This window comes from Bufo gargarizans, chromosome 9, assembly GCF_014858855.1.
Source record: "Bufo gargarizans isolate SCDJY-AF-19 chromosome 9, ASM1485885v1, whole genome shotgun sequence".
Lineage (NCBI taxonomy): Eukaryota > Metazoa > Chordata > Amphibia > Anura > Bufonidae > Bufo > Bufo gargarizans.
The window spans coordinates 151073260-151098572 of NC_058088.1; the positions used below are offsets into that span (position 1 = coordinate 151073260).

General features: G+C 44.9%; 1 protein-coding gene across 2 annotated transcripts in view; it reads right to left on the minus strand.

Annotated features, from left to right (window-relative positions):
* LOC122946268 (coagulation factor VIII-like) overlaps positions 1-25313 on the minus strand; it is a 528859-nt gene that overhangs the window by 168560 nt on the left and 334986 nt on the right. The window lies entirely within an intron of this gene.

A 25313-nucleotide genomic window follows, 5' to 3' on the forward strand; every position in this document is an offset into this window, starting at 1 on the left:
TAATCTTTCCTGGTAAGTTTTATCCTGCAATCCATGTACTAGTTTAGTAGCTCTTCTCTGAACTCTCTCCAAAGTATCAATATCCTTCTGGAGATATGGTTCAAGTACTGTGCACAATACTCCAAATGAGGTCTCACTAGTGCTCTGTAGAGTGGCATGAGCACCTCCCTCTTTCTACTGGTAATGCCTCTCCCTATACACCCAAGCATTCTGCGAGCATTTCCTGCTGCTCTGTGACATTATCTGCCTACCTTTAAATCTTCTGAAATAATGACCCCTTAAATCCCTTTCCTCAGATACTGAGGTTAGGACTGTATCACTGATTTTATATTCTGCTCTTGGGTTTTTACGCCCCAGGTGCATTATCTTGCACTTATCAACATTAAGTTTTAGTTGCCAGATTTTTGACCATACCACTAGTTTTCCTAAATCCTTTTCCATTTGGTGTATCCCTCCAGGAACATCAACCCTGTTACAAATCTTTGTGTCATCAGCAAAAAGACACACCTTACCATCGAGGCCTTCTGCAATTTCGCTAATAAAGATATTAAACAATATGGGTCCCAGAACCAATCCCTGAGGTACCCCACTGGTAAAAAGACCAAGGTCTGAATATACTCCATTCCCTACAACCCTCTGTTGTCTGTCCTTCAGCCACTGCCTAATCCATTCAACAATATGGGAGTCCAAGCACAAAGACTGCAATTTATTGATAAGCCTTCTATGTGGGACAGTATCAAAAGCCTTACTAAAGTCTACATAAGCGACGTCTACTGCACCTCCGCCATCTATTATTTTTGTCACCCAATCAAAAAAATCAATAAGATTAGTTTGACATGATGTTCCTGAAGTAAACACATGCTGTTTTTCATCTTTCAATCCATGGGATTTTAGATGTTCCACATTTCTCTCCTTAAGTATGGTTTCCATACATTTCCCCACTATTGATGTCAGGCTTACTGGCCTATAGTTGCCCGATTACTCCCTACTATCTTTTTTGTGAATGGGCACAACATTTGCTAATTTCCAATCTTTTGGGACGACTCCTGTTACCAGTAATTGGTTAAATAAATCTGTTAATGGTTTTGCTAGTTCACCGCTAAGCTATTCTAATAGCTTTGGGTGTATCCCATCAGGCCCCTGTGACTTATTTGTATTAATTTTAGACAGTTGACTTAGAACCTCTTCCTCTGTAAAGACACATGCATCAAAAGATTCATTAGTCTTCCTCCTTAACTGATGTCCTTTTCCTTTATTTTCCTTTGTAAAAACTGAACAGAAGTATGTATTGAGGCAGTCAACTAGTTCTTTATCTTCTTCCATATACCTTCCTTCTTTTATTTTTAATTTGGTAATTCCTGGTTTTAGTTTCCTTTTTTCATTTATGTATCTGAAGAATGTCTTATCACCTTTTTTCACTGACTGAGCTAATTTATCTTCTGCCTGTGCTTTAGAAGCTCTTATAACTTGCTTGGCCTCTCTCTGCCTAATCTTATAAATTTCCCTGTCATCCTTGTTTTTTTTATTTTTATAATTACTGAATGCTTTTTTTTTTTTTTATGATTTTGGCCACTTCTGCTGAGTACCACAGTGGTCTCTTCATTTTTTTGCTTTTACTGACAAGCCTAATGCAATTATCTGTTGCCTTCAGGCTTGTCAGTAAAAGCAAAAAAGGAAGAGATGTAAAGTAGTCAGTGTACAGCTTGTATAACAGTGTAAATTTGGTGTGTTCTCAAAATAAATTAGCACACAGCCTGAACAGTCTAAATCACTCGCAACAAAAGTGAGTACACCCTTAAGTAAAAATGGCCAAATTGTTCCCAAAGTGTCAATATTTTGTGTGGCCACCATTATTTTCCAGCACTGCCATAACTCTCTTGGGCATGGACGACATCACTGAGCTGGTGGATTTTGGGACTCCTCCACTTTCCTTTAGATGCCCTGATCAAGTGAGATCACAGCATCTAAATGTCACAACCAGACAGCTGAGAAGCTCTGACAGAGGCCTTTCAGAACCTCCCCCCTTGAGTTTCTTTGTTGTGGTATTCAGTTCCTCATCTCGTTAGCCTCTCTCAGCTGTCATGTGTTGGACTAATTGCTTCCCTTTAAATTCCTCCCCAGAATGCTTTTCTGGGCGGCTTATACTTCTTCCTGGAGTGTGTGTGCATGCTGATCTTGTTCTCCTGTCTGCTACAAAGTTAAGGTTTGAACATTTATCTGTTATTTTCTGTTTGCTGGATCCCAGGTGACCCTGACTCCCTCCGTATCTTGTGTAGGGAGCCGGTGGTCGTGTCCCCTCACTATTGTAGGGTGCTCAGGGGTTATATAGTCAAGGTACGTGGATATGCAAACTTCCACCATTCGGATCTTTGCATAGGCTGAGCAGCCAGGGAAAGTGCCAGGTCTTCTGCAGGGGTCTCCCTTTGGTTCCTTAGCTCTTGGATCCAGCGAGTCATTTATGCATGTTGCTTTGCCTTGTTTCCTGTACACCGTCCGTGACATTATAAGCCGCCAGAACCGTCTCAAGCATGGATCCGGTTTCACTTTTGGCTGAACGCTTGCAGGGTCTTTCATTGGAGGTAGCTGATCTCCGTAAGACTTTTTCTCAGCTTCAAGTGACCGGTTCAGCTTGCGTTCATGGAGTTTGTTCTGAGCCTAAGATCTCGCTCCCGGATACGTTTTCCGGGGGTAGTGAGAATTTTGTGCGTTTTAGAGAGGCTTGCAAACTCCATTTTCGCCTTCTTCCCCATTCATCTGGTGATGAGGAACGGAGGGTGGGGATCATTATATCGCTGCTCAGGGGTAACGCTCAGTCCTGGGCCTTTTCGCTGCCGGAGGGGGCACGGCCCCTCCATTCAGTGGATGAATTCTTTTTAGCCCTGGGTCAGATATATGATGATCCGGATCGTATTGCTCTGGCAGAGTCTAGACTACGTCTATTATGCCAGGGTAAACAATCCGCAGAAATATACTGCTCAGAATTTCGGAGATGGGCAGCTGATACTGGTTGGAATGATGCTGCACTCCGAAGTCAATTTTGCCATGGTCTTTCAGAGGGATTGAAAGATGCATTTGCCTTTCATGAAAGGCCTATTTCTTTGGTCTCTGCTATGTCTCAGGCCGTTCGTATTGACAGGCGTCTTAGAGAGAGAGGAGAGATCTCTCCTTCCTGTCATACTCGGTCCCAGGACTGTGCAGCGGTCTCATTCTGTGCGCAGGTGTCTCAGTCGCTGTCAGCCCCTTCTGAGCAGGAGCCCATGCAGCTGGGGTTGATTGCTTCTGACAATAGAAGATTCAGCCCGCATGGGAGGGTTTGTTTTTGTTGTGGAGGTATTAATCATTTGGCAAATATTTGTCATTCTAGGAGATTCAGGCAGTTCTCTGGGAATAATAAAGAAACAAAGAGGAAAAAATCTTTTAAAAATGTTCCGTCTGTTACTATTGGCAGGGTTGAGGCGGAAATTGAAGGTTTTCCGTTTGCTTGTAGTTCCCGTTTTGTCCTGCCTGCTAGGGTGGCGCTAGAGAGCAAGAGCATTTTTTGTGAGATTTTTGTGGATAGTGGAGCAGCGGTCAATCTCATTGATAGTCAATTCGCAATAGCTCATGGTTTCCAGGTGTGCACTTTGGGAAAGGATATTCCGGTTTTTGCGATTGATTCCGCTCCACTTTCTCAGAAATCATTAAAGGGCATAGTTCACAATATCCGTTTAATTGTGAGTGATGCTCATGTTGAGGATGTGTCATGTTTCGTCCTTAGCGGTTTGCCTACCCCTCTAGTGTTGGGGCTACCCTGGCTCACTAAACATAACCCCACCATTGATTGGCAAGCGAGGCAAATAAATGGTTGGAGTGACTTTTGCAGAGAGAATTGCCTCATGACATCTGTTTCTGAGGTTGCTACTAAGACTGTACCATCTTTTCTCTCTGAATTTTCGGATGTCTTCTCTGAGAGTGGAGTTCAGGATTTGCCCCCGCACAGGGAGTACGATTGCCCTATTAATCTCATCCCAGACGCCAAGCTGCCTAAATCTCGTTTATACAATCTTTCCCAACCTGAGAGGATCGCTATGCGTGCTTATATCTCTGAGAGTCTGAGAAAAGGACACATACGACCCTCGAAGTCACCTGTTGCCGCTGGTTTTTTCTTTGTTAAGAAAAAAGATGGTTCTTTAAGACCTTGTCTGGATTTCAGGGAGCTGAACAGTATCACAATTCGTGACCCTTATCCGCTTCCTCTGATCCCGGACCTGTTTAACCAGGTTGTTGGGGCTAAAGTCTTTTCCAAATTAGATCTAAGAGGGGCATACAACCTGGTCAGGGTCAGAGAAGGGGACGAATGGAAGACGGCCTTTAAAATTTGGTTATGCCTTTTGGTTTGATGAATGCCCCAGCCGTTTTTCAGCATTTCGTGAACAGCATTTTTTATCATTTGATGGGAAAATTTGTATTGGTGTATTTGGATGACATTTTGATTTTTTCTCCCGATTTCAAAACTCATAAGGAACATTTAAGTCAGGTCTTGCTCATCCTGCGGGAGAATAAATTATATGCGAAACTGGAAAAATGTGTGTTTGCGGTTCCAGAAATTCAATTTCTGGGGTTTCTTCTCTCCGCTTCTGGTTTTCGCATGGACCCCGAGAAGGTCCGCGCTGTGCTTGAGTGGGAGCTTCCTGAGAATCAGAAGGCGCTGATGCTTTTTTTGGGCTTTGCCAATTATTACAGGAAGTTCATTTTGAATTATTCTTCTATTGTTAAACCATTCACTGATATGACCAGAAAAGGGGTCGATTTTTCTTCTTGGTCAGTAGAGGCGCGTAAGGCTTTTTCTGATATCAAGGAGAGTTTTGCTTCCGCTCCCATCTTGGTGCAACCTGATGTTTCTTTACCCTTCGTAGTTGAGGTTGATGCTTCTGAGGTGGGTGTGGGGGCGGTCTTGTCTCAGGGTTCCTCTCCTGCCAATTGGCGACCGTGTGCCTTTTTCTCAAGAAAACTCTCCTCCGCAGAGAGAAATTACGATGTGGGAGATAGGGAATTGTTGGCCATCAAGTTGCCTTTTGAGGAATGGCGCCATTGGCTAGAGGGAGCCAGACACCCTATTACCGTATTTACTGACCATAAAAATCTGGCCTACTTGGAGTCAGCCAAGCGTCTGAACCCGAGACAGGCCAGATGGTCTTTGTTCTTTTCTAGGTTTAATTTTGTTGTCACGTTCCGCCCTGGAGTTAAGAATGTGAAGGCAGATGCCCTGTCACGTTGTTTTCCGGGAGGCGGGAATTTTGAAGACCCGGGTCCCATTTTGGCTGAAGGTGTGGTGGTCTCTGCTCTTTTTCCTGAATTGGAGGCAGAGGTGCAGGCAGCCCAGTTAGAGGCTCCTGATCTTTGTCCTCCTGGGAGGTTGTTTGTGCCTCTCGCTTTAAGACACAAGATTTTTAAAGAACACCACGATACGGTCCTTGCTGGGCACCCGGGGGTAAGAGCCACACTGGATCTCATCGCTCGGAGATTCTGGTGGCCTGCGCTTCGTAAGTCGGTTGAGGGTTTTGTGGCAGCCTGCGAGACTTGCGCTCGTGCCAAAGTCCCTCATTCACGGCCATCAGGTCCTCTCCTTCCCTTACCCATTCCTTCCCGTCCTTGGACACATCTGTCCATGGACTTCATAACGGACCTGCCTCGTTCCTCGGGGAAGACTGTGATTCTGGTGGTGGTGGACCGTTTTAGCAAAATGGTGCATTTCATCCCTTTTCCTGGTTTGCCCAATGCTAAGACGCTGGCGCAGGCATTTACAGGGAGTGCAGAATTATTAGGCAAGTTGTATTTTTGAGGATTAATTTTATTATTGAACAACAACCATGTTCTCAATGAACCCAAAAAACTCATTAATATCAAAGCTGAATATTTTTGGAAGTAGTTTTTAGTTTTAGCTATTTTAGGGGGATATCTGTGTGTGCAGGTGACTATTACTGTACATAATTATTAGGCAACTTAACAAAAAACAAATATATACCCATTTCAATTATTTATTTTTACCAGTGAAACCAATATAACATCTCAACATTCACAAATATACATTTCTGACATTCAAAAACAAAACAAAAACAAATCAGTGACCAATATAGCCACCTTTCTTTGCAAGGACACTCAAAAGCCTGCCATCCATGGATTCTGTCAGTGTTTTGATCTGTTCACCATCAACATTGCGTGCAGCAGCAACCACAGCCTCCCAGACACTGTTCAGAGAGGTGTACTGTTTTCCCTCCTTGTAAATCTCACATTTGATGATGGACCACAGGTTCTCAATGGGGTTCAGATCAGGTGAACAAGGAGGCCATGTGATTAGATTTTCTTCTTTTATACCCTTTCTTGCCAGCCACGTTGTGGAGTACTTGGACGCGTGTGATGGAGCATTGTCCTGCATGAAAATCATGTTTTTCTTACCTTGCAGACTTCTTCCTGTACCACTGCTTGAAGAAGGTGTCTTCCAGAAACTGGCAGTAGGACTGGGAGTTGAGCTTGACTCCATCCTCAACCCAAAAAGGCCCCACAAGCTCATCTTTGATGATACCAGCCCAAACCAGTACTCCACCTCCACCTTGCTGGCGTCTGAGTCGGACTGGAGCTCTCTGCCCTTTACCAAAGACTCACTCTCATTTCATCAGTCCATAAAACCTTAGAAAAATCAGTCTTGAGATATTTCTTGGCCCAGTCTTGACGTTTCAGCTTGTGTGTCTTGTTCAGTGATGGTCGTCTTTCAGCCTTTCTTACCTTGGCCATGTCTCTGAGTATTGCACACCTTGTGCTTTTGGGCACTCCAGTGATGTTGCAGCTCTGAAATATGGCCAAACTGGTGGCAAGTGGCATCTTGGCAGCTGCACGCTTGACTTTTCTCAGTTCATGGGCAGTTATTTTGCGCCTTGGTTTTTCCACACGCTTCTTGCAACCCTGTTGACTATTTTGAATGAAACGCTTGATTGTTCGATGATCACGCTTCAGAAGCTTTGCAATTTTAAGAGTGCTGCATCCCTCTGCAAGATATCTCACTATTTTTGACTTTTCTGAGCCTGTCAAGTCCTTCTTTTGACCTATTTTGCCAAAGGAAAGGAAGTTGCCTAATAATTATGCACACCTGATATAGGGTGTTGATTAGGGATGAGCGAACTCGAACTGTATAGTTCGGGTTCGTACCGAATTTTGGGGTGTCCGTGACACGGACCCGAACCCGGACATTTTCGTAAAAGTCCGGGTTCGGGTTCGGTGTTCGTCGCTTTCTTGGCGCTTTTGTGACGCTTTCTTGGCGCTTTTTGAAAGGCTGCAAAGCAGCCAATCAACAAGTGTCATACTACTTGCCCCAAGAGGCCATCACAGCCATGCCTACTATTGGCATGGCTGTGATTGGCCAGAGCACCATGTGACCCAGCCTCTATTTAAGCTGGAGTCACATAGCGCCGCCCGTCACTCTGCTCTGATTAGCGTAGGGAGAGGTTGCGGCTGCGACAGTAGGGCGAGATTAGGCAGATTAACTCCTCCAAAGGACTTGATTAACTGATCGATCTGCAGCTGTGGATCATTGAGCTGCTGATCCTCAATTGCTCACTGTTTTTAGGCTGCACAGACCGTTTGTCAGTCTCATTTTTCTGGGGTGATCGGCGGCCATTTTGTGTCTTGTGGTGCGCCAGCACAAGCTGCGACCAAGTGCATTTAACCCTCAATGGTGTGGTTGTTTTTTGGCTAAAGCCTACATCAGGGTGAAGCTGTCACACCAAGTGCATTTAACCAGCAATAGTCTGTTCATTTTTTGGCCATATACAAAATCAGGGGCAAGCTGCGCCTGTCACCAAGTGCATTTAACCCTCAATGGTGTGGTTGTTTTTTGGCTAAAGCCTACATCAGGGTGAAGCTGTGACACCAAGTGCATTTAACCAGCAATAGTCTGTTCATTTTTTGGCCATATACAAAATCAGGGGCAAGCTGCGCCTGTCACCAAGTGCATTTAACCCTCAATGGTGTGGTTGTTTTTTGGCTAAAGCCTACATCAGGGTGAAGCTGTCACACCAAGTGCATTTAACCAGCAATAGTCTGTTCATTTTTTGGCCATATACAAAATCAGGGGCAAGCTGCGCCTGTCACCAAGTGCATTTAACCCTCAATGGTGTGGTTGTTTTTTGGCTAAAGCCTACATCAGGGTGAAGCTGTCACACCAAGTGCATTTAACCAGCAATAGTCTGTTTATTTTTTGGCCATATCCCAGTCTAATTCTGTCACTAAATCCATACCGGTCACCCAGCGCCTAAATACTAGGCCTCAAATTTATATCCAGCTAAATCTGTCCCTAGTGCTGTAGCTGGGCGAGTTATTTAGTGTCCGTTCAAGCACATTTCTTGTTCTGGGTTGAAATACAATTCCCAATTTAGCAATTTCATAATTTAGTGGTTCCTGCTATATCAGAGCTATTTGAAATCTATCCCAAAAAGGGTATATAATATTGAAGGTGCACATTGGGTCATTCAGAATAACTTCACACACACGCTTCTGTGCATTTCCAAGTCTAATTCTGTCACTAAATCCATACCGGTGACCCAGCGCCTAAATACTAGGCCTCAAATTTAAATCCCTCTAAATCTCTCGTTACCCACCGCTGTACTGTTGTTGCTGGGCAAGATATTTAGTGTCCGTCAAAGCACATTTTTTGTTCTGGGTTGAAGTACAATTCCCAATTTAGCAATTTCATAATTTAGTGGTTTCTGCTATATCAGAGCTATTTGAAATCTATCCCTAAAAGGGTATATAATATTGAAGGTGCACATTGGGTCATTCAGAATAACTTCACACACACGCTTCTGTGCATTTCCAAGTCTAATTCTGTCACTAAATCCATACCGGTGACCCAGCGCCTAAATACTAGGCCTCAAATTTAAATCCCTCTAAATCTCTCGTTACCCACCGCTGTACTGTTGTTGCTGGGCAAGATATTTAGTGTCCGTCAAAGCACATTTTTTGTTCTGGGTTGAAGTACAATTCCCAATTTAGCAATTTCATAATTTAGTGGTTTCTGCTATATCAGAGCTATTTGAAATCTATCCCTAAAAGGGTATATAATATTGAAGGTGCACATAGGGTCATTCAGAATAACTTCACACACACGCTTCTGTGCATTTCCAAGTCTAATTCTGTCACTAAATCCATACCGGTGACCCAGCGCCTAAATACTAGGCCTCAAATTTAAATCCCTCTAAATCTCTCGTTACCCACCGCTGTACTGTTGTTGCTGGGCAAGATATTTAGTGTCCGTCAAAGCACATTTTTTGTTCTGGGTTGAAGTACAATTCCCAATTTAGCAATTTCATAATTTAGTGGTTTCTGCTATATCAGAGCTATTTGAAATCTATCCCTAAAAGGGTATATAATATTGAAGGTGCACATAGGGTCATTCAGAATAACTTCACACACACGCTTCTGTGCATTTCCAAGTCTAATTCTGTCACTAAATCCATACCGGTGACCCAGCGCCTAAATACTAGGCCTCAAATTTAAATCCCTCTAAATCTCTCGTTACCCACCGCTGTACTGTTGTTGCTGGGCAAGATATTTAGTGTCCGTCAAAGCACATTTTTTGTTCTGGGTTGAAGTACAATTCCCAATTTAGCAATTTCATAATTTAGTGGTTCCTGCTATATCAGAGCTATTTGAAATCTATCCCAAAAAGGGTATATAATATTGAAGGTGCACATTGGGTCATTCAGAATAACTTCACACACACCCGCTACTGTGTATTTCCAAGTCTAATTCTGTCACTAAACCCATACCTGTCACCCAGCGCCTAAATACTAGGCCTCAAATTTAAATCCCTCTAAATCTCTCGTTACCCACCGCTGTACTGTTGTTGATGGGCAAGATATTTAGTGTCCGTCAAAGCACATTTTTTGTTCTGGGTTGAAGTACAATTCCCAATTTAGCAATTTCATAATTTAGTGGTTTCTGCTATATCAGAGCTATTTGAAATCTATCCCTAAAAGGGTATATAATATTGAAGGTGCACATAGGGTCATTCAGAATAACTTCACACACACGCTTCTGTGCATTTCCAAGTCTAATTCTGTCACTAAATCCATACCGGTGACCCAGCGCCTAAATACTAGGCCTCAAATTTAAATCCCTCTAAATCTCTCGTTACCCACCGCTGTACTGTTGTTGCTGGGCAAGATATTTAGTGTCCGTCAAAGCACATTTTTTGTTCTGGGTTGAAGTACAATTCCCAATTTAGCAATTTCATAATTTAGTGGTTTCTGCTATATCAGAGCTATTTGAAATCTATCCCTAAAAGGGTATATAATATTGAAGGTGCACATTGGGTCATTCAGAATAACTTCACACACACGCTTCTGTGCATTTCCAAGTCTAATTCTGTCACTAAATCCATACCGGTGACCCAGCGCCTAAATACTAGGCCTCAAATTTAAATCCCTCTAAATCTCTCGTTACCGCTGTCCTGTTGTAGCTGGGAAAGTTATTTAGTGCCCGTCAAAGCACATTTTTTGTTCTGGGTTGAAGTACAATTCCCAATTTAGCAATTTCATAATTTAGTGGTTCCTGCTATATCAGAGCTATTTGAAATCTATCCCAAAAAGGGTATATAATATTCAAGGTGCACATTGGGTCATTCAGAATAACTTCACACACACGCTTCTGTGCATTTCCAAGTCTAATTCTGTCACTAAATCCATACCGGTCACCCAGCGCCTAAATACTAGGCCTCAAATTTATATCCCGCTGAATTTGAATACAATACATTGGGCCAAATAATATATTTGTTGTTGTGGTGAACCATAACAATGAGAAAAACATCTAGTAAGGGACGCGGACGTGGACATGGTCGTGGTGGTGTTAGTGGACCCTCTGGTGCTGGGAGAGGACGTGGCCGTTCTGCCACATCCACACGTCCTAGTGTACCAACTACCTCAGGTCCCAGTAGCCGCCAGAATTTACAGCGATATATGGTGGGGCCCAATGCCGTTCTAAGGATGGTAAGGCCTGAGCAGGTACAGGCATTAGTCAATTGGGTGGCCGACAGTGGATCCAGCACGTTCACATTATCTCCCACCCAGTCTTCTGCAGAAAGCGCACAGATGGCGCCTGAAAACCAACCCCATCAGTCTGTCACATCACCCCCATGCATACCAGGGAAACTGTCTCAGCCTCAAGTTATGCAGCAGTCTCTTATGCTGTTTGAAGACTCCGCTGGCAGGGTTTCCCAAGGGCATCCACCTAGCCCTTCCCCAGCGGTGAAAGACATAGAATGCACTGACGCACAACCACTTATGTTTCCTGATGATGAGGACATGGGAATACCACCTCAGCATGTCTCTGATGATGACGAAACACAGGTGCCAACTGCTGCGTCTTTCTGCAGTGTGCAGACTGAACAGGAGGTCAGGGATCAAGACTGGGTGGAAGACGATGCAGGGGACGATGAGGTCCTAGACCCCACATGGAATGAAGGTCGTGCCACTGACTTTCACAGTTCGGAGGAAGAGGCAGTGGTGAGACCGAGCCAACAGCGTAGCAAAAGAGGGAGCAGTGGGCAAAAGCAGAACACCCGCCGCCAAGAGACTCCGCCTGCTACTGACCGCCGCCATCTGGGACCGAGCACCCCAAAGGCAGCTTCAAGGAGTTCCCTGGCATGGCACTTCTTCAAACAATGTGCTGACGACAAGACCCGAGTGGTTTGCACGCTGTGCCATCAGAGCCTGAAGCGAGGCATTAACGTTCTGAACCTGAGCACAACCTGCATGACCAGGCACCTGCATGCAAAGCATGAACTGCAGTGGAGTAAACACCTTAAAACCAAGGAAGTCACTCAGGCTCCCCCTGCTACCTCTTCTGCTGCTGCCGCCTCGGCCTATTCTGCTGCTGCCGCCTCGGCCTCTTCCTCCGCCTCTGGAGGAACGTTGGCACCTGCCGCCCAGCAAACAGGGGATGTACCACCAACACCACCACCACCACCTCCGTCACCAAGCGTCTCAACCATGTCACACGCCAGCGTTCAGCTCTCCATCTCACAAACATTTGATAGAAAGCGTAAATTCCCACCTAGCCACCCTCGATCCCTGGCCCTGAATGCCAGCATTTCTAAACTACTGGCCTATGAAATGCTGTCATTTAGGCTGGTGGACACAGACAGCTTCAAACAGCTCATGTCGCTTGCTGTCCCACAGTATGTTGTTCCCAGCCGGCACTACTTCTCCAAGAGAGCCGTGCCTTCCCTGCACAACCAAGTATCCGATAAAATCAAGTGTGCACTGCGCAACGCCATCTGTAGCAAGGTCCACCTAACCACAGATACGTGGACCAGTAAGCACGGCCAGGGACGCTATATCTCCCTAACTGCACACTGGGTAAATGTAGTGGCAGCTGGGCCCCAGGCGGAGAGCTGTTTGGCGCACGTCCTGCCGCCGCCAAGGATCGCAGGGCAACATTCTTTGCCTCCTGTTGCCACCTCCTCCTTCTCGGCTTCCTCCTCCTCTTCTTCCACCTGCTCATCCAGTCAGCCACACACCTTCACCACCAACTTCAGCACAGCCCGGGGTAAACGTCAGCAGGCCATTCTGAAACTCATATGTTTGGGGGACAGGCCCCACACCGCACAGGAGTTGTGGCGGGGTATTGAACAACAGACCGACGAGTGGTTGCTGCCGGTGAGCCTCAAGCCCGGCCTGGTGGTGTGTGATAATGGGCGAAATCTCGTTGCAGCTCTGGGACTAGCCAATTTGACGCACATCCCTTGCTTGGCGCATGTGCTGAATTTGGTGGTGCAGAAGTTCATTCACAACTACCCCGACATGTCAGAGCTGCTGCATAAAGTGCGGGCCGTCTGTTCGCGCTTCCGGCGTTCACATCCTGCCGCTGCTCGCCTGTCTGCGCTACAGCGTAACTTCGGCCTTCCCGCTCACCGCCTCATATGCGACGTGCCCACCAGGTGGAACTCCACCTTGCACATGCTGGACAGACTGTGCGAGCAGCAGCAGGCCATAGTGGAGTTTCAGCTGCAGCACGCACGGGTCAGTCGCACTACAGAACAGCACCACTTCACCACCAATGACTGGGCCTCCATGCGAGACCTGTGTGCCCTGTTGCGCTGTTTCGAGTACTCCACCAACATGGCCAGTGGCGATGACACCGTTATCAGCGTTACAATACCACTTCTATGTCTCCTTGAGAAAACACTTAGGGCGATGATGGAACAGGAGGTGGCCCAGGAGGAGGAGGAGGAGGATGAGGAAGAGGGGTCATTTTTAGCACTTTCAGGCCAGTCTCTTCGAAGTGACTCAGAGGGAGGTTTTTTGCAACAGCAGAGGCCAGGTACAAATGTGGCCAGCCAGGGCCCACTACTGGAGGACGAGGAGGACGAGGATGAGGAGGAGGTGGAGGAGGATGAGGATGAAGCATGGTCACAGCGGGGTGGCACCCAACGCAGCTCGGGTCCATCACTGGTGCGTGGCTGGGGGGAAAGGCAGGACGATGACGATACGCCTCCCACAGAGGACAGCTTGTCCTTACCCCTGGGCAGCCTGGCACACATGAGCGACTACATGCTGCAGTGCCTGCGCAACGACAGCAGAGTTGCCCACATTTTAACCTGTGCGGACTACTGGGTTGCCACCCTGCTGGATCCACGCTACAAAGACAATGTGCCCACCTTACTTCCTGCACTGGAGCGTGATAGGAAGATGCGCGAGTACAAGCGCACGTTGGTAGACGCGCTACTGAGAGCATTCCCAAATGTCACAGGGGAACAAGTGGAAGCCCAAGGCCAAGGCAGAGGAGGAGCAAGAGGTCGCCAAGGCAGCTGTGTCACGGCCAGCTCCTCTGAGGGCAGGGTTAGCATGGCAGAGATGTGGAAAACTTTTGTCAACACGCCACAGCTAACTGCACCACCACCTGATACGCAACGTGTTAGCAGGAGGCAACATTTCACTAACATGGTGGAACAGTACGTGTGCACACCCCTCCACGTACTGACTGATGGTTCGGCCCCATTCAACTTCTGGGTCTCTAAATTGTCCACGTGGCCAGAGCTAGCCTTTTATGCCTTGGAGGTGCTGGCCTGCCCGGCAGCCAGCGTTTTGTCTGAACGTGTATTCAGCACGGCAGGGGGCGTCATTACAGACAAACGCAGCCGCCTGTCTACAGCCAATGTGGACAAGCTGACGTTCATAAAAATGAACCAGGCATGGATCCCACAGGACCTGTCCGTCCCTTGTCCAGATTAGACATTAACTACCTCCCCATAACCATATATTATTGGACTCCAGGGCACTTCCTCATTCAATCCTATTTTTATTTTCATTTTACCATTATATTGCGATGCTACCCAAAGTTGAATGAACCTCTCCTCTGCCTGTGTGCTAGGCCTAAATATATGCCAATGGACTGTTGCAGTGGTGGCTGACATGAAGCCTGATTCTCTGCTATGACATGCAGACTAATTCTCTGCTGACATGAAGCCAGATTGTCTGTTACGGGACCTCTCTCCTCTGCCTGGGTGCTGGGCCTAAATTTATGACAATGGACTGTTGCAGTGGTGGCTGACGTGAAGCCTGATTCTCTGCTATGACATGCAGACTGATTCTCTGCTGTCATGAAGCCAGATTGTCTGTTACGGGACCTTTCTCCTCTACCTGGGTTCTGGGCCTAAATTTATGAAAATTGACTCTTACAGTGGTGGGTGACGTGAAGCCTGATTCTCTGCTATGATATGAAGACTGATTCTCTGCTGACATGAAGCCAGATTGTCTGTTACGGGACCTTTCTCCTCTGCCTGGGTTCTGGGCCTAAATTTATGAAAATTGACTCTTACAGTGGTGGGTGACGTGAAGCCTGATTCTCTGCTATGATATGAAGACTGATTCTCTGCTGACATGAAGCCAGATTGTCTGTTACGGGACCTTTCTCCTCTGCCTGGGTTCTGGGCCTAAATTTATGAAAATTGACTCTTACAGTGGTGGGTGACGTGAAGCCTGATTCTCTGCTATGATATGAAGACTGATTCTCTGCTGACATGAAGCCAGATTGTCTGTTACGGGACCTTTCTCCTCTGCCTGGGTTCTGGGCCTAAATTTATGAAAATTGACTCTTACAGTGGTGGGTGACGTGAAGCCTGATTCTCTGCTATGATATGAAGACTGATTCTCTGCTGACATGAAGCCAGATTGTCTGTTACGGGACCTTTCTCCTCTGCCTGGGTTCTGGGCCTAAATTTATGAAAATTGACTCTTACAGTGGTGGGTGACGTGAAGCCTGATTCTCTGCTATGATATGAAGACTGATTCTCTGCTGACATGAAGCCAGATTGTCTGTTACGGGACCTTTCTCCTCTGCCTGGGTTCTGGGCCTAAATTTATGAAAATTGACTCTTACAGTGGTGGGTGACGTGAAGCCTGATTCTCTGCTATGATATGAAGACTGATTCTCTGCTGACATGAAGCCAGATTGTCTGTTACGGGACCTTTCTCCTCTGCCTGGGTTCTGGGCCTAAATTTATGAAAATTGACTCTTACAGTGGTGGGTGACGTGAAGCCTGATTCTCTGCTATGATATGAAGACTGATTCTCTGCTGACATGAAGCCAGATTGTCTGTTACGGGACCTTTCTCCTCTGCCTGGGTTCTGGGCCTAAATTTATGAAAATTGACTCTTACAGTGGTGGGTGACATGAAGCCTGATTCTCTGCTATGATATGAAGACTGATTCTCTGCTGACATGAAGCCAGATTGTCTGTTACGGGACCTTTCTCCTCTGCCTGGGTTCTGGGCCTAAATTTATGAAAATTGACTCTTACAGTGGTGGGTGACGTGAAGCCTGATTCTCTGCTATGATATGAAGACTGATTCTCTGCTGACATGAAGCCAGATTGTCTGTTACGGGACCTTTCTCCTCTGCCTGGGTTCTGGGCCTAAATTTATGAAAATTGACTCTTACAGTGGTGGGTGACGTGAAGCCTGATTCTCTGCTATGATATGAAGACTGATTCTCTGCTGACATGAAGCCAGATTGTCTGTTACGGGACCTTTCTCCTCTGCCTGGGTTCTGGGCCTAAATTTATGAAAATTGACTCTTACAGTGGTGGGTGACGTGAAGCCTGATTCTCTGCTATGATATGAAGACTGATTCTCTGCTGACATGAAGCCAGATTCTCTGTTACGGGACCTCTCTCCTCTGCCTGGGTGCTGGGCCTAAATTTATGACAATGGACTGTTGCAGTGGTGGCTGACGTGAAGCCTGATTCTCTGCTATGACATGCAGACTGATTCTCTGCTGACATGAAGCCAGATTCTCTGTTACGGGACCTCTCTCCTCTGCCTGTGTGTGTGCTGGGCCTAAATATATGCCAATGGACTGTTGCAGTGGTGGCTGACGTGAAGCCTCATTCTCTGCTATGACATGCAGACTAATTCTCTGCTGACATGAAGACAGATTCTCTGTTACGGGACCTCTCTCCTCTGCCTGGGTGCCGGGGCCTAAATATCTGAGAATGGACTGTTCCAGTGGTGGGTGACGGGAAGCCAGATTCTCTGCTATGGAACCTCTCTCCAATTGATTTTGGTTAATTTTTATTTATTTAATTTTTATTTTAATTCATTTCCCTATCCACATTTGTTTGCAGGGGATTTACCTACATGTTGCTGCCTTTTGCAGCCCTCTAGCTCTTTCCTGGGCTGTTTTACAGCCTTTTTAGTGCCGAAAAGTTCGGGTCCCCATTGACTTCAATGGGGTTCGGGTTCGGGACGAAGTTCGGATCGGGTTCGGATCCCGAACCCGAACATTTCCGGGATGTTCGGCCGAACTTCTCGAACCCGAACATCCAGGTGTTCGCTCAACTCTAGTGTTGATGTAATTAGACCACACCCCTTCTCATTACAGAGATGCACATCACCTAATATGCTTAATTGGTAGTAGGCTTTCGAGCCTATACAGCTTGGAGTAAGACAACATGCATAAAGAGGATGATGTGGTCAAAATACTAATTTGCCTAATAATTCTGCACGTAGTGTATAGATCACATTGTCAAATTGCACGGTATTCCTTCAGACATAGTCTCTGATAGGGGCACGCAGTTTGTTTCCAGATTCTGGAAGGCTTTCTGTTCTCGCTTGGGGGTTCGGTTGTCATTCTCTTCTGCTTTCCACCCGCAGTCGAATGGCCAGACAGAGCTCGTCAATCAGAATCTGGAGACATATCTGCACTGTTTTGTGGCAGAGAATCAAGAGGTCTCTAGGATTGTGGATTCTCGTCTTGTCCGCGGTTCTCTTCAGTACCTTGTTCATTGGGAGGGGTATGGTCCTGAGGAGAGGATGTGGGTCCCAGTGACGGACATTAAGGCCTCTCGTCTCATCAGGGCTTTCCATAGGTCCCATCCTGAGAAGGTGGGTTCTGAGTCTCCGGAGTCCACTCGTAGAGGGAGGGGTACTGTCACAACCAGACAGCTGAGAAGCTCTGACAGAGGCCTTTCCGAACCTCCCCCTTGAGTTTCTTTGTTGTGGTATTCAGTTCCTCATCTCGTTAGCCTCTCTCAGCTGTCATGTGTTGGACTAATTGCTTCCCTTTAAATTCCTCCCCAGAATGCTTTTCTGGGCGGCTTATACTTCTTCCTGGAGTGTGTGTGCATGCTGATCTTGTTCTCCTGTCTGCTACAAAGTTAAGGTTTGAACATTTATCTGTTATTTTCTGTTTGCTGGATCCCAGGTGACCCTGACTCACTACGTATCTTGTGTAGGGAGCCGGTGGTCGTGTCCCCTCACTATTGTAGGGTGCTCAGGGGTTATATAGTCAAGGTACGTGGATATGCAAACTTCCACCATTCGGATCTTTGCATAGGCTGAGCAGCCAGGGAAAGTGCCAGGTCTTCTGCAGGGGTCTCCCTTTGGTTCCTTAGCTCTTGGATCCAGCGAGTCATTTATGCATGTTGCTTTGCCTTGTTTCCTGTACACTGTCCGTGACACTAAAGGGTGAAAAACCTGGCAGCTCGCGATACCAGGCTTCTTACCGGCATCCTCTGTGGCGAATACGGATGCTGGTAATTGAATTCAATACCCTGGATCTCTCTAAAGAGATCCAGGGTATTGAAGCTGAAATTATTATTTTGGCCAGCAGGTGGCAGGCCAACATAAGAAATGATCAATTCTGTACAAATTATGGGTCTAAAACCCATAATTGTTCAGAATAAAAAAATATGGATTTTGTAGGCTCAAAAATGAGCTTCAAAATCATAAAAAAGTAAAATACATATATAACAAAAAAACAAAAACATCATGGGCATCACCGCGTCCGAAAACGCCCATACCATTAAGATATAAAAATATTTTTCTAATATGGCTAATGGTGTAACGGAAAATAAAATATGATCAAAAAGTCACACACACTCCAAAATGGTATCCATAAAAACTACAGATTTGTATTGCATAAAATAAGCCCCCACACAGCTCAGTAGATATAACTATAATAAAGTTATGAGGGTCAGAATATGGTGATGAAAACATATTTTTTTCAAATCTTACATTTATTTTTACACTATTTAGACATAAAAAAAACTATACATATGTGGTATCTTTGTAATCGTACTGACTCATTGAATGAAGGGCACAGGTCAGTTTTGCTGCAAAGGGAATGTTGTGGGAACAAACCCCCTAAAACGGTAGAGGAATTGTGTTTTTTTCAATTCCACCCCATTTGGAATTTTTTTCCTGCTTCTCACTACGGAAAATTTCACACCAGCGTTTTTTGCTGTATCCGTCATGGATCAGCAAAAATGCTTCAGTCACAATAATACAACCGTCTGCACCTGTTAGGAACGGATCCGGTTGTATTAGCCTACTTAACATCAGTGTTTTTGCTGGTTCCGTCATGGATCAGCAAAAACACTTCCGTTCTGATAATACAACCGCCTGTATCCCTTATGAACAGATCCAGTTGTATTATCTTTAAAATACAGATGCCGGATTTGTCATGAACAACATTTAAAATCATTGAAAGTCAATGGGGGGATGTATCCTTCGCCATTGACTTACATTGTGTCAAGACGTCTTGCTCCGCACCACATCGCGGACAGAAAAACGCTGCTTGCAGCATTATTCTATCCACGATCGGAACACAATGAAATGGGATGAAATGCATTCTGGTGCACTCAGTTTCGTTCAGTTCAGTTTTGTCCCCATTGACAATGAATGGGGACAAAACTGAAGTTTTTCCCCCGCTATTGAGATCCTATGACGGATCTCAGTAGTGGAAAGGAAAAGCGCAGATGTGAAAGTAACCTACATTGTATGCCATATTAAATGCTGGCATTAGAAAGTACAACTTGCCACACAAAAAATGAGGCCTCATACGGCTATGTAGCTATGTAAAAAAGTTATGGCTCAAGGAAGATAGTGTAAAAAAACGGAAAAAAAAACTTCCGGTATCCTAAGGGTTAAAGGGGTTATTTCAACTATAAAACATGCCAATAAATAAAGTTGCCCAACCGGCGAGAGTAAATGAATAACGCTCGCCAGCTACCACGGTAATAAAATATATAGAAGGAGGAGGTGGCGTAATCTAAGACTTAGCGTTTAATAGATATATAGTTAAAAAAGACGGACATAACACAAAATACCGAAATGATGTGCACACCAACAACGTGTCACAAACAACAATGTACAAAGTCACCATAGGAAACCACATTTATATGGTAAAACCAATGTGAAACAAGGTAACACCATACTCAAAATCAGGTATACGTTCCACGGAGAGATATATATAAACTGGAACAGTCTTACCGGTCGGTGACGGTCATCTGGGTATGGTCGCGAAGTCCCAGAAGACAGTGTTACCTGAGGAACAGGGTCCCGGATGAGGCGAACTGTCCCTAGAAAGCCCTACCAGGCCTATAGAGCCCTATGACCTGGTCAGGGGCCGCACGTAAGGGAACAAAAAGTTTCAAAGTCCCAGGACAACCCTAACTACGGGTATACAGTGACAGAATCACTGCAGTGCGTAAAATCCCTACGCGTTTCGTCTAGAGGTTAAAGCCCCAGACTCATCAGGGGATAAGGGGCTAGCATGTAAAGGAGTGTGTCCTTATTAACTGCTGTCACAAACAGACAGTCTATCAACAATAAGCTAGAATACAGGGGAGGAGACTTGGTCGGAGCCACTGAATAGCGAGTCGCTAGTGAGATTCAGGCCCTATTCCCTAATGATAGGGGTCCCTCTGTCCTAGTAGCTGTGGGTAAGGGGTAGCGTATAGCAACTCCCTGTGCGCGTGTGGCGGCAACCGGCTTGTATCGCCGTCCACGATTTAAATGTGCGTCCTAAAGCGCGCGGGCCCCGCCCCCCGGGGGCGTGGAATATGTTAAACTGATGATCGCGTCACCAACCTACATAGAGAGGGCGTGTGTGGGGGCACGGCTAACCCACACACGCCCCGATGACTGGCCTCACCGATGTAGTAATGTGGTCACGCTTCATAGATGACATTTTTGTCATCTGGATCGGGCCAGAACGGTCATTTAAGGAATTCGTAGCCTGTCTTAACAACAACCAGATTAATTTGCGATTCACATCAGTTATTGAGAAGGATCGCCTACCATTCCTAGACATCTTGATTCATAAGGGCTCATCTGGACAAATTGAGACCTGTATATATCGTAAACCGACATCTACCAATTCCTTGTTAAAGTGGGAGAGTAACCATCCAGGTCCCCTGAAAAGGGGCATCCCCACAGGGCAATACTTGCGTCTTAGACGTAATTGCTCTAGTGACGCAGAATTCATTAATCAGGCAGTTGACCTACGCAGAAGGTTCCGCGAACGGGGCTACCCAGACAAGGTTCTGCGCACAGCCTTCCAGAAAGCTTTAGCCAAAGAACGTACAGATTTGCTCCATGCCACCGGCCACCCAAAGGGTGAGACTACCAACATTATGTGTGTGATTGGCACATTTGATACAGCAGCGGGCCAAGTCCGCAGTATCATTGCCAAACATTGGGATACCCTTCTCATGGACCCAGACTTAGGCGACGTCCTCAAACCCTACCCCTCCATCACGTATCGGAGGGGCAGGAATTTGAGAGACCGTTTGGTGCATAGCCACTTCGCCGGAGCATCCAGCCACAAGACCTGGCTGGGTGGTCCTGTGAAGGGCTGCTTTAGGTGCGGCAGCTGCAGTTTCTGCAATTTTGTACAAACTGGCAAGTCTTTTACCAATCGTAACAGCGGGTATAACCATCATATAAATGGCTTCATCAACTGCCGCACATCAGGACTGGTATACTTAATCACTTGTGATTGTGGTACCCAATACGTCGGTAAAACAAAAAGAGAGTTTCGCCGCCGTATTGGGGAACACCTAAATGATGTCCGAAATAAAAGGGACACATCAGTAGCAAGACATGTCAACGAGTGCCACCAAGGTCTGAGAAGTGTCTTAAAATTCAAGGGCATCGAAGCAATCACCAGACCCCCTAGAGGAGGGGACTGGGATAGACGTATCCTCCAGAGAGAGGCATGGGCATTGGAGGCCATGTTTTATACTTTGGATAACCCCTTTCATGAAAAAAATTACAAATGTTAATATTTTACACTTATTTTGCAATAAATATATAAAAATATTAGGGCTCAGATAGTCACTACACATCTAATGGGTTCATTTATGGGTTTGTGCTCAAGAGCCACTGGGTGCACCTTTTCTTTTGGGCCCTGCCGTGTGTCCAGACACAGTGGGTTTATTTCTGAAAATGAGAGAAATAGGGTGACAAAATGTGGGGTGCATTTCTTCAATTTTGTGTGCATTGTGCAAAAAATCTGTCTTTAAATGGATACATTTGTGAAAACTATTTTTATTTTTTTTATTTGCTTTGCATTGATTCCTACAAAAACTGTGGGGGCAAAATATTCACTACACCCTAGATGAATACATTTAGAGGTCTAGTATTCAAAATGGGATCGGTGCAGAAAAACACTGTATTTCAAAATTTTGTATTTCAAAATTTTAAATGTTCGGTTTAAAAGTTTAAAACAATTTAGTTTTCTAAACTGTCTAAACATGAAAAATGTTTTTTTTTTTAAAGTGCTTTTAAAATAAAGTAAACCTATAAGTCAGATAAAAATTTTATACAATATGTTGTCTTCTATATCATTAAAATGAGAAAAAAATTGCAGTTTTTTTTCTTTCAGTAAATATATGCAAATTGCATAGGGACATCAGACAACATCAACATATTTAATGGGAGAAATTAAGAAATCTCCAATGTAAATAATAGTGCTTGGAGTTGAGATATAACCCAAAACAACGGTAATAAATGCAGTGGTTTACAATCAATTGTGCTAGATATCAGTATACAATGGGGTTTTTAGAGATACAACATCCTTTTGTTTCCTCCCCATGTATAGATAACATATGTTTGTCAAGAAGTGTCAGGTTCCCCTGTATTAATAATGGATCAGTATTCAGATAGTTTAAACTGATCAAGCATTAATCAATATATCTATAATATAATTGCTTGCCCCATGTCAGTAAATTGAAAGGTGGGCGTTGTATTTACAAGATATTAGTAGGTGAGAGCCTGCTGCAAGACCAGAGGGAGGTTTGGTTGGACCAGATACTCCAGATGATATGGCGCCTTTTAATGAGCGGAGAGCATAATTTATAGCTCCCGCTCTCGAAATGGCATGTCATGTGACCATCGCGTCCACATGACCTGCCCTGATGTCACGTGATGTGCGCATCAGTGGTCATGTGAGCACAACCCGGAACACATAATCGCGGTGCGGACAGAGCAGATCCTCCCATATTCAAATAAGGAAGTGAACATGGTAGGGGATAGCTGGAGGAAGAAAATCGCTGACAATATTGTACTAACACTGTATTTAACCTCTAAGGCGGCATAAAAGGTGGAAGGTGTTTAATTCTGCACAACAATAAACCTAAAAACTGGGATTATTTAGAGAACAGTGAGGACTCATTAACGCATATTCTTTTACTTATTGGAAGGGTGGTGGAGGAAGGCACAACACCAAGATTCCTGGCCTCGGTGAGGTAAGAGCCGGTAATTTTAAGGGTCAGCGGCAGTTAGTGCTGACTGACACTATTTGTTTTTTAGTATGGCTGTAGAGCCGATCTGGGCCGTCTCTTACTGGGAGCAGCCAAAGTGCAGGGTGGGTGGCTTCTACCCACGTTCCAGGCTGAGTTTTGGTTTGTGATATAAAAACCCAGCCAGCAGTCTCAGCTGTGTGGATTATCCTCCACTTCACAGTGAAGCTGTGGAGACGCTGTGGTTTTGGGATCTGCATGAGGTGTGTAAAGGGCTGAGAGACGCATTGCTGGAAAACAGGCCCCCTAAAGCCTGCAGTGGGTGGCTGATGAAAAAATTGCTAACCAGGTGAACGTTTGTGTTCTGTGGACTTTCCATGGTGTGAACATACAATAATACTGCAAACTGTTATTTTGTTTTGCCTTTTGTGTGAATAAACACTGAACTAGTTAAGTTAAAGACTTTATGATTTCCTATATCCTGCGTCCGCTAAGCTGCCTACCAGAGCAAATCCCCACATTGCCTGGGGGGACCACCAACTGTTCAATGGATTCACCTCGCAGCTGGTTTACTTGATACTAATATCTCTTGATGAACCACAAAACGGAGAAACACCAACTCTGCCCCAATTGTTGTGGTTCCCCATCTATTATTTATTATTATCTATTAATACATTTTCCCAGGCTCGGCATAGGGTTGGATCCCGATGTTGTGCAGTACCAATATTATCCCTGGAGACATTGAGGTCGGGTAGCTCCAGACTTGGCGGCAAGTCCTCCATGTCCTCCATGTCTCCCAACGCGATCGTGTGTTCCGGGTTGCGCTCATGTGACCACTGATGCGCGCATCACGTGACCTCAGGACAGGTAATGTGGACGCGATGGTCACGTGACATGCCATTTCTAGAGCGGGAGCTATAAATTATATACACCGCTCATTAAAAGGCGCCATACCATCTGGAGCATCGGGTCCATCCAAACCTCCCTCTGGTCTTGCAGCAGGCTCTTGCCTACTAATATCTTGCGAATACAACGCCCACCATTGAATTTACTGACATGGGGCATGCAAGTATATTTATTAATACAGGAGTGCCTGTTACTTCTTGACAAACATATGTTATCTATACATGGGGAGGAAACAAAAGGAGGTTGCATCTCTAAAAACCCATTTGTATACTGATATCTAGCACAGTTGATTGTAAACCACTGCATTGCCGTTGTTTTGGGTTATATCTCAACTCCAAGCACTATTATTTACATTGGAAATTACTTAATTCCTCCCATTAAATATGTTGTCTCTGATGTCCCCTGATGAGCCCCATGATTGAAGGGGCGAAACGTGTTGGTATAGGGTCATCATGAGTTTGGAGCTATTGTGGGACACCAAGAGTTTCTCCTTATCTGTTGTCTGAAATAAGGAGTTGACAATCATATAGTGGCGTATGGTATATATATGGTGGTATCATACATTGGTTGTGAGTTTTGCATTTTTGGTAGGTGATTAGCCCACATATATTTCTATGCCCTCCATCCCCTTATCAGGATCAGCCTAGGGTCACATAGGAGGTTCCTGATATGGGATTGACCCTATCGGGGCAGCCATTCCATTTTGCAGGTAGGGCTTATTGAGAGAAGGGTGAGACTAAAGGACAGAGTCCAAGTTTATATATCAAGTCTACACCTATATGAATATAATCGAGGGAGTCCAAATAAAAAAATCAGTCTACATCCTTAATACTACTTACCAGTGGAGTTATTTTCAGTTTTTTTTAATCCTTTTTCATTAGATTTTTGTATTTGGTTGGGTTATTTTAATTTAAATATGAATAAAGGCTACGTTTTAATGGTGGTAATCTGTGAAATATTATAGTCCCTTACTTATACCACTGTTGTGGACCATTCCTTCTGGCAGTTGATTGTCTTAGCTGTGAAATTTATTTATCAATTTATTCATAACTTCTAGTAGAAATAGTAGGAATGGCACATCATAAATAGATGTTCCAGAATTGTTATTACACAGGGAATGCATGAAGCTTAAAACAGGCAAGTCAGCAGCGGTGACAGGTCCTCCTAAAAAGTACAATATAAGACAAAAAAAAAACAATATCAAAATGACATATGCCGGATTTCTAAAATCTGGCTTGGTCATTAAAGAGTTAAAATACAGGGGGTTACCATTTAATGCAATCCTCTCCTAAAAGTTTTTCATCATATTCTAGGCACTTGACAGATTTTTATTCTAATTCTTTTTTATT